The following is a 14,208-nucleotide window of genomic DNA, read 5'->3' on the forward strand; positions in this document are numbered from 1 at the left end:
TTTCTCTGATGCTCAGCGCTTCCTGCTGTGTTCTTCTACCCGCCCTGGTGTCTGGCTGCATGTATAAAGCAGCCAGGCAATTTGCATCAACCTCCCTTTCCCAAGGAAAAGGGTGCAAAATGATTGTCTGCTGTTGCTTTCATAGAGGGAGGGAGGGTTGACTGATGACAATTACCATAACCACCCGTGATAAATTTTTGGTGCCTATCAGGCATTGGGAGCTCAGCCCAGAATTCCAATGGGCAGCGGGGACTGCGGGAACTGTGGGATAGCTACCCGCAGTGCAACACTCGGAATGTCAATGCTTGCCACTGTACTGTAGACACACACCGCCGAATTAATATGCTTGTGTGGACGCATGCACTCGACTTTATATAATCTGTTCCCAAAAATCAACTTCTGTAAAATCGGAGTACTTTCATAGCATAGACATGGCCTTGAAGAGAAGACAAAATGAAGACCAGGATGACAAGAAAAAGAAAATTAAAGGAATAGACGGTACTGGTCAAAAGATTTTACCTGGTCTTTCTTGGTCCTCAGTGATCACCCATCCTATGTCTTCCAAACAAGAAATAATATTGCCATTACAAGGCAATTATTTGGTTATAACCTGAAACAAAACTACAGCTCATATTATTTTATTTCCATTTATATGGCTACAAATTATGGGATATTAAAATGCTTCAGTCTCCTAGTCCTAATACTTGCTTTAGACTCTTCAACTTCTCTGGCCACTAAAGTTGTTAGTCTCTAAGGTGCCACAAGTACTCCTTTTCTTTTTGCGAATACAGACTAACAGGGCTGCTACTCTGAAATCTGGCCACTCAGTAAAAGATTTAAGGGTGGCAATTTTGCAACATAAAAGCTTCAAAAACAGACTCTAATGAGAAACTGCTGAGCTTGAATTAATATGCAAACTAGATACCATTAACTTGGGTTTGAATAGAGACTGGGAGTGGCTGGGTCATTACACATATTGAATCTATTTCCTTAAGTTAAGCATCCTCACACCTTCTTGTCAACTGTCTAAATGGGCCATCTTGATTATCACTACAAAAGTTTTTTTCTCCTGCTTATAATAGCTCATCTTAACTAATTAGCCTCTCACAGTTTGTATGGTAACTTCCAACTTATCTATCTATCTATCTATCTATCTATCTATCTATCTATCTATCTTAATAGATGTTCCATTCTATGCATCTGATGAAGTGGGCTGTAGCTCTAATAAATTTGTTAGTCTCTAAGGTGCTACAAGTACTCATGTTCTTTTTGCGGATACAGATTAAAACGGCTGCTACTCTGAAACTTGCTTTAGACAGTTAGCCTTCAACAAAAAATATGTCTATAAAATATTGTACTAAAATTCTCACACTTTTATTTTTAATTTCATTTCACACTAATGATGCATGGTTTAGGAAACAGACCAGAGTTCATTCACTTTATAGATCTAGCTGAAACATGAACTATAGACATTTATTATCTTGAATATGTAAAATGTCAGTGTTATTGAGAGATTTTTAAATAAAGAGATTAGAAGAGTGTACATTTTATTATCTGCCAATATGTGTTATAAAGTGTATTAGCCAACTGGTCCTAGGAGGGACAGGACAAAGACTAGGCTAGAAAAACTAGGCTAGAAAAACTGATTTCAATGGAGGCCAGCTAGGATTTTTTCCCTGATGCTTCTGACACAGTTCTGTGTGGGAAGATAAGGGTTAACCAGCAAGACTACAAAACAGCTGAAGATCATTAGCCTCCCTGGGAAGACAGCTTTAAGCACATTGGAGTAAATGTAAGCTAAGAGTATGGAATTGGGAGTGGCTGGGGAACTGGATAAGAAAAGCTTTGCTTTGCAAGAAGGTAACTCTATTAAAGTCAGTATAAGGCTTTGTTATTTAGACTAGAGATTTCCAGCAATGCCTAGTGATTCTGAGTGTTCAACTAAGACACATACCCATCCTTCCACTTTCTGAAAAAATCAAGGTCTATTAAGGTATCTTAAGTGAGTACTTACAAATGGAAACTCCCAATGTCACTAATTATTTTTGAAATTCAGGGCCCTAAGTGTTTTGAGACTGATTTTTGCTGCCTTTTAAATGTTTTTGGTTGGCTATGACTACAAAAGGGGTTTAAAGACTGTGTCGGTCTGTGCCCTTTTTAAAGGTTTTACAACCACTCTGTCCCAAAGAGAGAAGTAGAGGGAGAGGAAATAGGCTTCGGAAGCCAGGTGACTTTGGAGAGCAGTATTGTTGCCATGAATTCAAGGCGTGAGTGTGAAACACCAAAATGCAGCATGGTTGGAGTTCCCCTCTTCCCATAGCACTGAAGGAAAGATGAGAGACAGCTTGTTTGATATTTAAAAATAAATAAGAAAATCCTGTAAAAATGTGAAGTTTGAAAAAAATCCTCCATTTAGGATGTGAATAAAGAATTGATATATCAAGAAAATGTTATGAATTTCCTAAATGCCATCATGCTTCTGTAGCTTTCTCCTGGTCAAAAGGGGCAAGAGTGAAAATCTGTGACTTGGAGGGCCATTCAGTCCATCACTAAATACAACAGAGAGCTCCCATTCCAGAGATTTTCCTTACCATAGAACAAATAGTGCTATTTCTCCTTTTCTCCCCCACCCCCCGATATGCAACACATTTCAAAATCACATGGTTGCAGGAGGCACAGTAAATGATGGGAAAATGTAGTTCTGAAAAAAAAAGTTAGGGTATTTTTATTCTGTTTATATTGCTCAATAGGTGTTAATAATATGTTGTATGCCTTTCTCTATTGATCCTTAAAGCTGACAGTGAAAAAAATCAACTATCTACACACAGATCTTGTCTGTGTCCCCTAATTCACCCCGTTAGCCAATTTACCAAAATAATTATTTTGTGGCTTTTGAGTTAGGGTGCTTAAGTAGGCATGGCTTTTCACAATTTAAATAACAAAAATCAGTCATTTAGTGAATTTTGATTTGCTGAGTAATCATGTTAGTGATTACATCATTACTGATATAGGGTATTGTCCCTCACCAGGTTTGTGGCATCTAAAGGTCAATGCACAGTTATTGGGGTTACTAATTGACTTTATTTTTTTATTGGTCTGCCAGAAAGTTGTAGTATATATACAGCATGCATGTCCTGTAAAAATGATTTAATTGTTGGCTCTATTTCAAAGGCTTTAAAGAAAACATTGTCTAGACAAAGAACTGTGGTAGAGTATAAAATGTTCCTGCAAGGTTACAGTTTCAGCTTAGGCTGTAATGAGAAACTTTCCATATAGAGTTACAGGCATGTCATAAAATAAATAGAAAGCAGAGTCAGAACATGTGATGCTGTCACCTGTGAAAAAGGTTGTGCAATTTTATTGTATTTGTACCATTTGTCTGTCTCTATATAAATTGAGATTGTACGAAGGAAACCTTCCACTGAAACTCACTATACTGTACTGCATTGATTCAAATATGTATGTAAAATATAAGCTATTATAACTATATCAGTCTCAAAGCTAGTTTTATATAATTATCAGATTTTTCTTCCGCTTTTATCCTCCATACTTATTTACGTTGCCATCAATAGAAGGAGAAAGCAGCTCTATTTGCATCCAATAACAGTTCTTCTCTTTGATTCAAAAAAAGTAAAGTATGTTACATAGTGACACATGCAACTACTGAATAAGTGCTACCTGGTTTAACATGTGTGTCTTTCTGCTTTGACTACAGTAGAATAGGATGGAATCACAAGAGGGCAGATTCGGATACTTCTATTTACACAGAATAAAAGTATATTTTATTTCAAAGGAAACAACAGTAACCAGAATTTAGCTCAATGTCACTTGGTTCTTATCAGGGACTGTTCTAAAATGGAATGATCAGAAATCTGTCGAGTTATATCAGCAATGCTGCTTGCTCAATTCACTTTTCATGCTTCTGTGTTATATTCAACATTGCTTCAGTATAGCAATTAGTTTGAAAAGGAAAATCACAGAATTGATAATGGAAATTTTAGGCTTTCAGAGGAATCATATTTTCATACCTAGAATAATTAATAATGGGGATACCACTATATTGAGTGTAAACTCACATTTGGAGATGGAGTCCTAGATTTTATAGACGTAAAGGTTGACATTTTCAAAGTAGTGCATGGAATTTAGCAACACATTTTCTATTTATTAAAGCAGAAGTTGTGAGATAAATCTCCACTCTAGAGACTAAGAAACAGTATAGACGCCTAATACTGCAGTATGGTTTTTATAAGCGTCTGCGTTTATTTTACTAAGTCTTTTTTCCAAGATTACAGTTCAAAAAAAGGAGATTTATATTAGCAAGTATTTTAGTGTGAGTCTTGTATAATTATAATACAGAGCTGTCAAAGCAGAACAAAATTGTACTTGGTAAACTTGGACATAGCTTCAGGCAGCGAAGAAGCATTGCAAAAGAATCTCTAATTAAAAATGAGGTTTATTGCAGGGATCAAAATTCTTAGTCAAAGGATGCATGTGGACTATCAATATTTATGGGGATTTAAAGATGCTTTTCCCATTCAGTCAAAAAGGTAATGGAAAAACAACACAAATGGAAATCCATTCATTTTTCTATTATTATTTTCAATATCTACTCAATACTAATTCCTATATAGTCTACAGAGGCAGATATTACTCATCCTTCGTGGCCACTTCTGTTGTTCTGTTCATGTTTATGATGACATAACTGACTGCCAAGGACCTTTTTATGTCACAATCATAGTCTCTTGTAACTAGCAGGTACTGTATATGGACACTGTTGTCTGGCATTGCTTAATCTTTTGACTTCCTGTGACCGAGACCATTGTAACTGTGAATATGCATTTCTCTCTACAGTTACCTTGTGCTCCCTCTCTCACATATTTTTCTGTTACTTCATCTGTGGTGTATTGTCTAAACCCTAGATTCTGACTGCTCTAACACAGGGAGTATCTAATATGACTTCTGTTTTGTACAATGTTTAGACAGTAGGGCTGTAATGCACATTTGGATCCCTGAAGTGGCATCATCATAATAACTTTCAGATGAGGAACCTATGTTGTGTCCAGGTAAATCAGCACCTACCTGTTGAGTGTACATACTTTGGATTTGCTCATGCAAATACTGTTATGTTGCAGTATGTGTGCACATTTTGCCATTGAATTCAGGCAAAATTTGGCCAGCCATACTTCTCTGTTTTTTCATCCCAAAATAGTGTCAAATACCATGTTACATACAGGAATTAATTGTTATTAATTGGCATGCAAAATCAGACCAATGATCCATCCATTTTAAAGGACTGTGCAAGAAACCCCGCAGAAGGGTATTATAACTTTCCTATAAGTAAAAGTTTCTTCTAACCCTTATAGATATTAACTTCTGCCCTAATAATATGTACTTTGTATATGCCACACATGTTACAGAAAAGCTATTTTAGAAATGTTTGAGATCATTTTGAAAAGCTGATGGTACTGTGCTTTCATATCCTTCTGCCTGTAGAGCCCAATGCCTTAGTTATCATGGATAATTAAAAAAAAATGTAAAAGCACCTAAGTGACTTAGGAGCCTGTCTCATTTTCAAAAATTACTTAAGTTTTTAAGAGTTAGACTTAGGTGCCTTCTTCTCTTTGTGGATCTAACATTTAGGTGCCACTGAGATCTTCTAAACCTCTGCTCAGCTGCTATCTAATCTTGTAGCACCTCTGTTTCCACTGGTAAAGTCCCCTACCTGTTTATGCTTCTGCTGGTGGGCATACATAAAGCCATGTAAATCTTGAGACCTCCAAGCTGCTTGTCACCTAAGCCCCAGCAGGGTTAACAAACTAGGTGTTCTCATACCTATCTTGCTGGCATGGCCTGATCTGGTAGGCTGTCTCAGAGCACACTCACTTGCACAATAGCCCAGTGGTTAGAATACTCTCCGGGGATGGGGAAGACCTAAGTTTGAATTGCTGCTCTGCTGGATTTGAACCGAGGTCTTCCATGTGAGTGTACTAATAACTGAACTATAAAGTCATTTTCCCTCTCTCTCTTTTGTTGATGTATATTTAGTGTTTCATACAAAGTGGAACTATGACAGGAGAGGTTGAGAGACACCACAATGCCTGTAACCTGCTGGTTAGAGTACTCAAATACATCATGGAATCTCTGTCTTCTAATAGTACTCCCATTTCTGGCCTTGTAGTTTCACAAGGTATTGGACCTTATCAATGTCACTAGTCCAAGATTGATAATATCTGTTCTGTGCCTTAGTGCAATTTAATTTTCCTGGAGGAGAAAATGGATTTCTGCCTCTGGTGAGGAAATAAGGCAAAGCAAATGTTGTGACTGGTAGATTTTAAAATGTATCAGGTCTTTTGAAGCTGTTTTGACTTTTGGAATATCATCATAGTCCAAGCATAGATGGATTAATGAACATCGGGCAGGTCAAACAAACATGAATGATAAATACAATTGATCACAGTTTTAACTCTTATCACATGGATATAACTTCCACATATATGTGTGGGCATGTGTATATCAGCAGATATAATATAATAAATGCATACAATATGTTACATCCATAGCCAACTATTTAGGACCAGCAGTCCAAGATTAATTACAAATATCTAAAATTCAAGTCCAGCCCTGCATAAATAGTTTTAATGCACAGTAAGATTCCCTGTTAAGTTCAACTTTAAAATGTTACATTTTTACTTAGCAATTTCCTGTTGCCTTTTCATATGTCTAGCTCTGCTGTACCGCTACACTTGATATTACACCATTACTGTAGCAGAATAGGAACTCCTAATAAGTGATGATGGGTTGAGGAGAAAGCCATGAAAATGAAGTTTGAAGCCATAATACTACTCTATCATCTTCTAGGCTAACTCAGTAATGAACAGGTTAGGTATTATTTTCCAGCATGGAACTAGATAGAAAAGACCACAGGATGTTCAAATGTAAACTTACTGCTTGTTAGCATTTTTATGAGTTTTCTCTAGAGAAGGAAAATCCTCAAAAGTTCCAGTGTTTGGAACTTGTTGAAATAGTATCCATGTTTCAGATGTTTCTCAAAGATTTTCTGAATTATCAAAACATATTTTGTGGGAAATCTAATAACAGAGCCTTTCACACAAGATTTCTGGCAATTCTACTTCTGTTCCTGGCTGAAAATACTTCAAGGACATTTTTTATCATGGTGCTTTAAGCACTTCCATCTCTTTCTGAGAAGTGCAGAGGAGCATGAAAATAGGGAAAAAGTTGGCTATGTGAGTACTAAATACTTTGGAAATTCTAAATTCATAAATAAATATTATGATGGGTGGATGCTTGAAGTTTTATATCTTCCCACCAATTCACCTAGGCCACCAGCTGGGATCTGTGTGGAACTGAACTCTGAATTTTCATTTGTTTCAACATTCAGGCTTTGTGTTTCAGTTATGTTGCCCTCTGCAGATTTGCCCACAGAGGGTCAGGCAAATAAAGCCAGGTAAAAGGGGTATAGGATAGGAATATCAGCATGTGTGTGTGTGTGTGTGTGTGTGCATTTTTAAGCAAACAGGGTGCAATACTTACTGAACATTTGAGTTGGTCAAAGTTTAGTTGACTGAGAGTTGTGTGAAGTAGTACCTCCTTTTGTTTATTTTAAACCTGCTGCCTGTTAATTTCCTTGGGTGACCCCTGTTTCTTGTGTTACGTGAAGGGGTAAATAACACTTTCTCTACACCTTTCATGATTTCATCAACCTCTATCATAGCCCTGTCTAGCCATCTCTTAAGAAGTAGTCTGCAGAGTGGGGAAAAAGAGAGAGAACCTCTGCCATATGATAAATACAATCTTTTCAGGGTAGTCCAGCAGGCAAGATATATTATTTCCATGAAAGAAGAAGATATAGATGTAAATTTCAAGGAAGATACAATGGAGTCAGAAAAGAGAAATGATATCCACAGTAAATTTCTTTATGTACTACAATGTCAAGGAATGTCATATTTAGGACTTAATAAAATATTGCCAGCACCTTCAGTTTATTACAGTATGACAATTTTCTGATCCACTTAAGATCAACTCAATGTTTGGAATTGCTTATTATTTGTAAATATGTTCACCTTTTATCCATTTTAGATTTAATTCTTTTTAAATGTTCATGATTATTTAGGAGATAAGTGTATATTTTCAAAAGTGAAGGAAAGAAAGGAAATGGTGACTTTATTGCTATGCTCAATAGCTTTTTGAACTGTGGATCCAATTTCAGGGGATCTTATGCTAATTTTATTTCCCTGAAATTACAAATTAGTAGTTTCTTGGCTGATTAGGCATCAGATTTTCAAAGGGTAGGCTTAGGCGTGTATGGGATTTTTTGGTATACACATATCTCTCTCATATTAGCAGGAGTTACAGACATTCAACAAGAAATAATAGATTTACAAATTCCCCATGCATTATTTGTTAATTCTTAGCCTTATTGAAATATTTTTTCCCTCAAAAGGACAAATACAATGTAGATTCTATTCTGCTTGGGCCATATTTTGAAATTCTCATTGAGCTGTTGGTTAGAAAAAACTCTACTGCCTTCAGAAGAAATGGAGCTATGATGCCAGGGAGCTGGGGAGCACAGAAAGATACATGCTGATCTTAAGGAAACAAATGGTTTTTAGGGCTGCCACCTCTCCAGTTCATTGGATGAGAGCAGCAGCAAATCCTTCTCTTACCTCTCCCCCTGAATAAAGAATCCAGTGGACACTACTCAAAGACAAGGTACCCTATGATGTTTCTTGCCATCTCACAGGTTGTTCCTACATAAATGATCTCAGGCCTAGTTATTGTACTTCAGCCAAAATACAGGGCTTACATTTGCTAGGTGATGGCAAATATGAAACTGGAACAACGGTTGGTTCATATCAATGTATGTGAATAGCTACTTAGCTTTTCATTTTAGTAATGTTTCAGCATTAGTATGTATGAGTAACAGAGACATGGATGTATACCTTTCTGTCCGTTCATGGTGTGCTGGGGTAAAAATATTGGCTCACTCAGGATAATACATACTGCTAAGTACAATACCAGTGAGCTGGATACAATACTGTACATAAAATTATAATAGAACATGGTAAACAATAGGTGTGATGTGCACATGAAAATCACAAAAGTACAGTGAATGTAACCACAGGAATGCAAGAGGTGGGATAGTAGGAGAATGCCCCTATTGGTTAGTAGAATGATCTTCATTCCCTATATGTGGGTAGCAAATTGGTCATTTGCCAGAAGAGGTAGGGCTAGTTAAAAAAAAATGTGGAAACTATTTTCAATGAAAAATCTCAAATGAAGAGAAACCAAACTGGGAAAAGTGGGAAAGGGAAGGAAGGAAAAAAATAAATCAGAAAACCAGACAAAATTGTTTCAATTTGAATTTTACATTGATTAATTACAAAATAGAAAAAAAAGTGAAAATGTTGATATAATTCAAAAAGCTATTTTTTTGTCAAAAACAAAGACATTTTAATGAAACATTTCAACCAGACCTACATGAAAGGCATTTGCCCTCCTTATAACAGTTGAGCTTTCTCACCCTTACTTTTAATTGGGTTTATAACATTTGTTTATTCTATGGTAACACTTAAAGGCCCCAATTAGGGTTCGAGGATTGATTCTGCTAGGCACATTACACGTGTGTACACAAACAAAAAAGATGGTCTGTGCCCTATAGATCCTATTTAACTCATTCTGTTAAACTGAAGTTGTCAGTTGTCCAGGTTTCTGTAATGCATCCATGCATGCTCCTAGAAGAAGCTGATTGCAATTTTGGGTAAGGAAGAAAATTTTCCCAACAAACCAAGAGTAGCCTCTTTCTCTTCCTCCTCCTCCCCCTTCTCTCCCCGCAGCTGGGCTTTGCTTTAGCCAGGGCTGACTAGTCGGTTATCTATTACAATTTTTTTTTTAAGTTATTTGGACTTCATTACTGTAACTGTTTTTGAACAAAAGTCCTTTGTGGTAACAACCTATTGTTTAACCCCTTTTCATGCACAGAATCAAGAGGGGGAGTAGCCTGTGAGAGGCAGTGAATTATAGTGGGAGGGTGTCTGAGTTCACATACAGAATAAAAATATCTTTAATTCAATTACAATTCTTCACACAATGAAAGGAGTGCTTGGAATCTTTGGCTTAGGGATGAATTTTTGTGGTTGGGGCTCATAGCAGTCTTTGGCTTCTTGGGGCCTTGTATCGCCAGTTGATAAAGAATGTGCATATAGTAGAACCTCAAAGATATGAACACCAGAGTTACGGACTGACCAGTCAACCGGACATCATGTGAAACTAGAAGTAACCAATCAGATATCATCGGGGGGAGGGGGGAGGAAGCAAATACTGTACTGTGCCTGTATTGCATTCTAAAGGGAGGCACATCTGGGCTGCCTGTCCTCATCCCAGCTCCATGCATGGGTCACCCACTTACAGCTACAATAAGAGGGCTGAGGGTTACCAGACCTAGGGCAGCAGGAGCCAGAAAATCAGGAGCAGCACTGGGTTATGTGTCGCTTTCCCCCTCTTTCCTCCCCCTCCCCGGGAGAGAGGGGGCACTGTTTACACACACACAGCTGGGAAGGGGACGAACCTGCAATCTGACCAGGGAAAGAAGCTGCCTGCTGGAACTGAGGAGAGAGCTCAGCTGCTGCAGAAGCCTGGCCTGAAGTGTCAACTACCGGATCTGGAGCCCGAACTGTGCTTTGTTCAGAGTTACAAATATTTCAGAGTTACAGACTATCTCCATTCCCAAGGTGTCCATAACTCTGAGGTTCTATTGTACTTCATTTTGCTATCAGGTAACAGATGAAGGAATTACTAATTTTGAATATTTTAATATAGTTATAGTTATTCACATAAGACCTAATCCTGCAAAAACCATCTAGTACTAGCATCTGAAGTGGTTATTGCAAGTAGTCACTTTTGAAATCAAAGGGTCTATTTATGTTTTCAAGAATGGATCCTTAATCCAAAACCAACTGCATGGAGTCTCCCCCACTCTCTCAATTTTTGAGTAGTCACAGAAATCATTTTATACCAATAAGATGGAAAATGAAAAACTAAAATGCTTATGCTTTTCAGGCTGACCAAACTTGTAATTTTGTCAAGGTTGCAGCTGAAAAGATGAAATATATAACGTATGATTCATTTAAAATATTGAGTGTGTTTCAACTAGACTCTTGATTTTTTTCATTCATGGTTTATTCTTGTAATCTAACATTTGACATTTTAAAAGTCTACTGGGTCGGATAAACAGAAAATCAATACACAGTTTACTGCTTTTCCCCATATTAGAGATGGATTTCAGCTGTTTAATTTATAATATTAATGAGACAATTTTTATCAGATTGCAAGAGAAGGGGATGATCTGTATTTTTATTTACTAGACAAATGAGTCCGAAATACCCCTAGTTCTATTCAAATGAGCTGTCTGCTTCAGGAGAACAGTCCTATACTAAATATCTAGATGATCACAACGATAGTATAACATACATTCACTGGTCATTGAAATGGGAAATGGGAACTCCATATACAGTACTCGTGGGGGGGACCCCATATACAATACTCAAAGAAAATAATTCTGAGTAATAGTTTGTGTTACAATTTGTCTGATTAAGATTCCATTAAGACAGGGGTGGGCAAACTATGGTCCGCGGGCTGCTTCCAGCCTGTCAGACGTTTTTATCTGGCCCTTGAGCTCACGCCGGGGAGCGGTGTCAGGGGCTTGCCCTGCTCTGGTGCTCCAGGCAGGGAGCAGGGTCGGAGGCTTTCCCGCTTCACCTGCCCGGGACTCCCCAGCCCCCAACTCACAATTTCCTTGATGAGCACCATCTTCCAGCACGCAGAGGCACACTGCATAGGTGGGACTTTGCTGCTGGTTATGGGATTGGAACCCCACCTTTACATGGTAGTCCCCCTTCCGTACACGGCAGCATGACCATTCCCCTCCCAGTCTCCTATGGCCCCGCCCTTAAGATCCTCAAAACCACCCAGGGGTTGCACCCGTCTCAGCAAAGGCATCTTTGCCTGTGGCAGTGCAAAGTACGGCCACCTTGGTGTCACTGCCAGCAGGGTCCCTAGGAGTCCCCAGTACCACCTCTGTAGAGCCCCCCCATACACCACACCCCATGAGTCCTCCCCTCCCCCCACCTCAGTAAAATCCCTGCCAAGGTTCCTTCCCCACTCTGAACTCTAGGGTACAGATGTGGGGACCTGCATGAAAACCCCCTAAGCTTATTTCTACCAGCTTAGGTTAAAACTTCCCCAAGGTACAAACTATTTTACCTTTTGTCCTTGGACTTTATTGCTGCCACCACCAAGCATCTAACAGATATATAATAGTGAAAGAGCCCACTTGGAAACATCTTCCCCCCCTAAAATCCTCCCCAAACCCTACATCCCCTTTCCTGGAGAAGGCTTGATAAAAATCCTCACCAATTTGCATAGGTGAACACAGACCCCAACCCTTGGATCTTAAGAACAATGAAAAAAGCAATCAGGTTCTTAAAAGAAGAATTTTAATTAAAGAAAAAGTAAAAGAATCACCTCTGTAAAATCAGGATGGTAAATACCTTACAGGGTAATCAGATTCAAAACATAGAGAATCCCTCTAGGCAAAACCTTAAGTTACAAAAAGACACAAAAACAGAAATATACATTCCATGCAGCACAACTTATTTTCTCAGCCATTTAAACAAAACAGAATCTAATGCATATCTAGCTAGATTACTTATTAAGTTCTAAGACTCCATTCCTTTTCTGTTCCCGGCAAAAGCATCACACAGACAGAGAGAACGTTTGTCCCCCCCTCCAGCTTTGAAAGTATCTTGTCTCCTCATTGGTCATTTTGGTCAGATGCCAGCGAGGTTATCTTAGCTTCTTAACCCTTCACAGTGAAAGGGTTTTTCCTCTGGCCAGAAGGGATTTTAAAGGTGTTTACCCTTCCCTTTATATTTATGACAATTCCTTATAGAGCCCCCCCCTCCATGCTACACTCCATAGAGTCTCCCTCCCCCACCAGGCATTCCTGGCCCGCCATACAATTTCCATATCCAAATGTGGCCCGCAGGCTAAAAAGTTTGCCCACATCTGCATTAAGAGAACACTTAAGCAAATCTAAGAGTTCATTTAAAGATTCTTTTCCCAAGTCTCAAAAAATATGATTGTTAAACATTCATTGCTATTTAAACATCCTGAAAGAGTCAAGACACATTTGCAAGTAAGTATTGTTTATATTATTTTTTCACAAAGAGACATAGACTATGACCTCATGAGTTGCTCAAGAAATCTCATGGTTGATTGCCTGCCTGCAGCAACATTATACTGTAATCAAGTTGGTGAATATTGCTGTTGATAATACTGGAAGTCTTAGGAGTTCAGGTGTATCCCTGTCTTTTATTTTTAAGGTGCAAATTTGTCCTTTGAAACTGGATCATCCTTGAACTTTTGTAATATTTCCTGGGGAATAATACAATTTTCAATTGTAAACAGATGGCTTAGGAAGATAATAATGACGACATTTTAAGGGTAACTCCAGCAGTGAGTGGGTTTAGAATGAGAAGTGAACTCTCATTTTATATATTTATTTTAAGGGGGGAGAGAGAGATTATCTCAATTTCAAGATACATATTATGGGATAGACTCTGGCTGTAAGACGGAATTTTCAAGTGTGACTAAAGTAATTTAAACGCACATTCTTTTGTGGTTAGAGACTGTATGGTAGTCGAGTACCTTGAAGAATTTTGGCTATTTATCAAATCTAATATTTGAGTGCAATATTTTCATATTTGTTCTGTAGCCATCATGTTCAGATTTCTCTAAGTGATGGACTGAGTAGACATGGCATTTGTGTTACCATTTTTTCCCCTCTAAACATATGGGAAAAGGGTAAAACAAAGTAATTAAGTGAATAATTTGTTTACTTGAATTCTCTAAATAACTGTCGCAGGCTTCTGCCTCAGGTGGCTATTGTGGGATAGTGTATTATTAAATAGGTTGAACAAAATTTTATAAAATAGTATGAGATGTGTATACCTCTCCAACAAACATGTCTTTCACTCTCCCTCAGCCATCTTCATTCTAGTGTGTAGATAGAGGCTTTAGAACTGATCAGGCTCTAGAAAAGCAGATAAAACTCTACTTGAAATGGCCCAGATTCACTAGTGACATAAGTGTTGCTGTAAATTATGGGTTTGGAATAAGCTGGTCAGAAAG

General features: G+C 38.0%; 1 long non-coding RNA gene across 1 annotated transcript in view; it reads left to right on the plus strand.

Moving 5' to 3' along the window:
• The first annotated feature begins 1,759 nt into the window (after positions 1–1,759).
• The window catches only part of LOC122460366, a 120,215-nt gene continuing 107,766 nt past the window's right edge, over positions 1,760–14,208 (plus strand). Inside the window, exon 1 of the long non-coding RNA XR_006281629.1 lies at positions 1,760–1,993. This is a non-coding gene — a long non-coding RNA (uncharacterized LOC122460366). The remainder of the gene's footprint in view (positions 1,994–14,208) is intronic.

This window comes from Dermochelys coriacea, chromosome 5 (assembly GCF_009764565.3).
Source record: "Dermochelys coriacea isolate rDerCor1 chromosome 5, rDerCor1.pri.v4, whole genome shotgun sequence".
Lineage (NCBI taxonomy): Eukaryota > Metazoa > Chordata > Testudines > Dermochelyidae > Dermochelys > Dermochelys coriacea.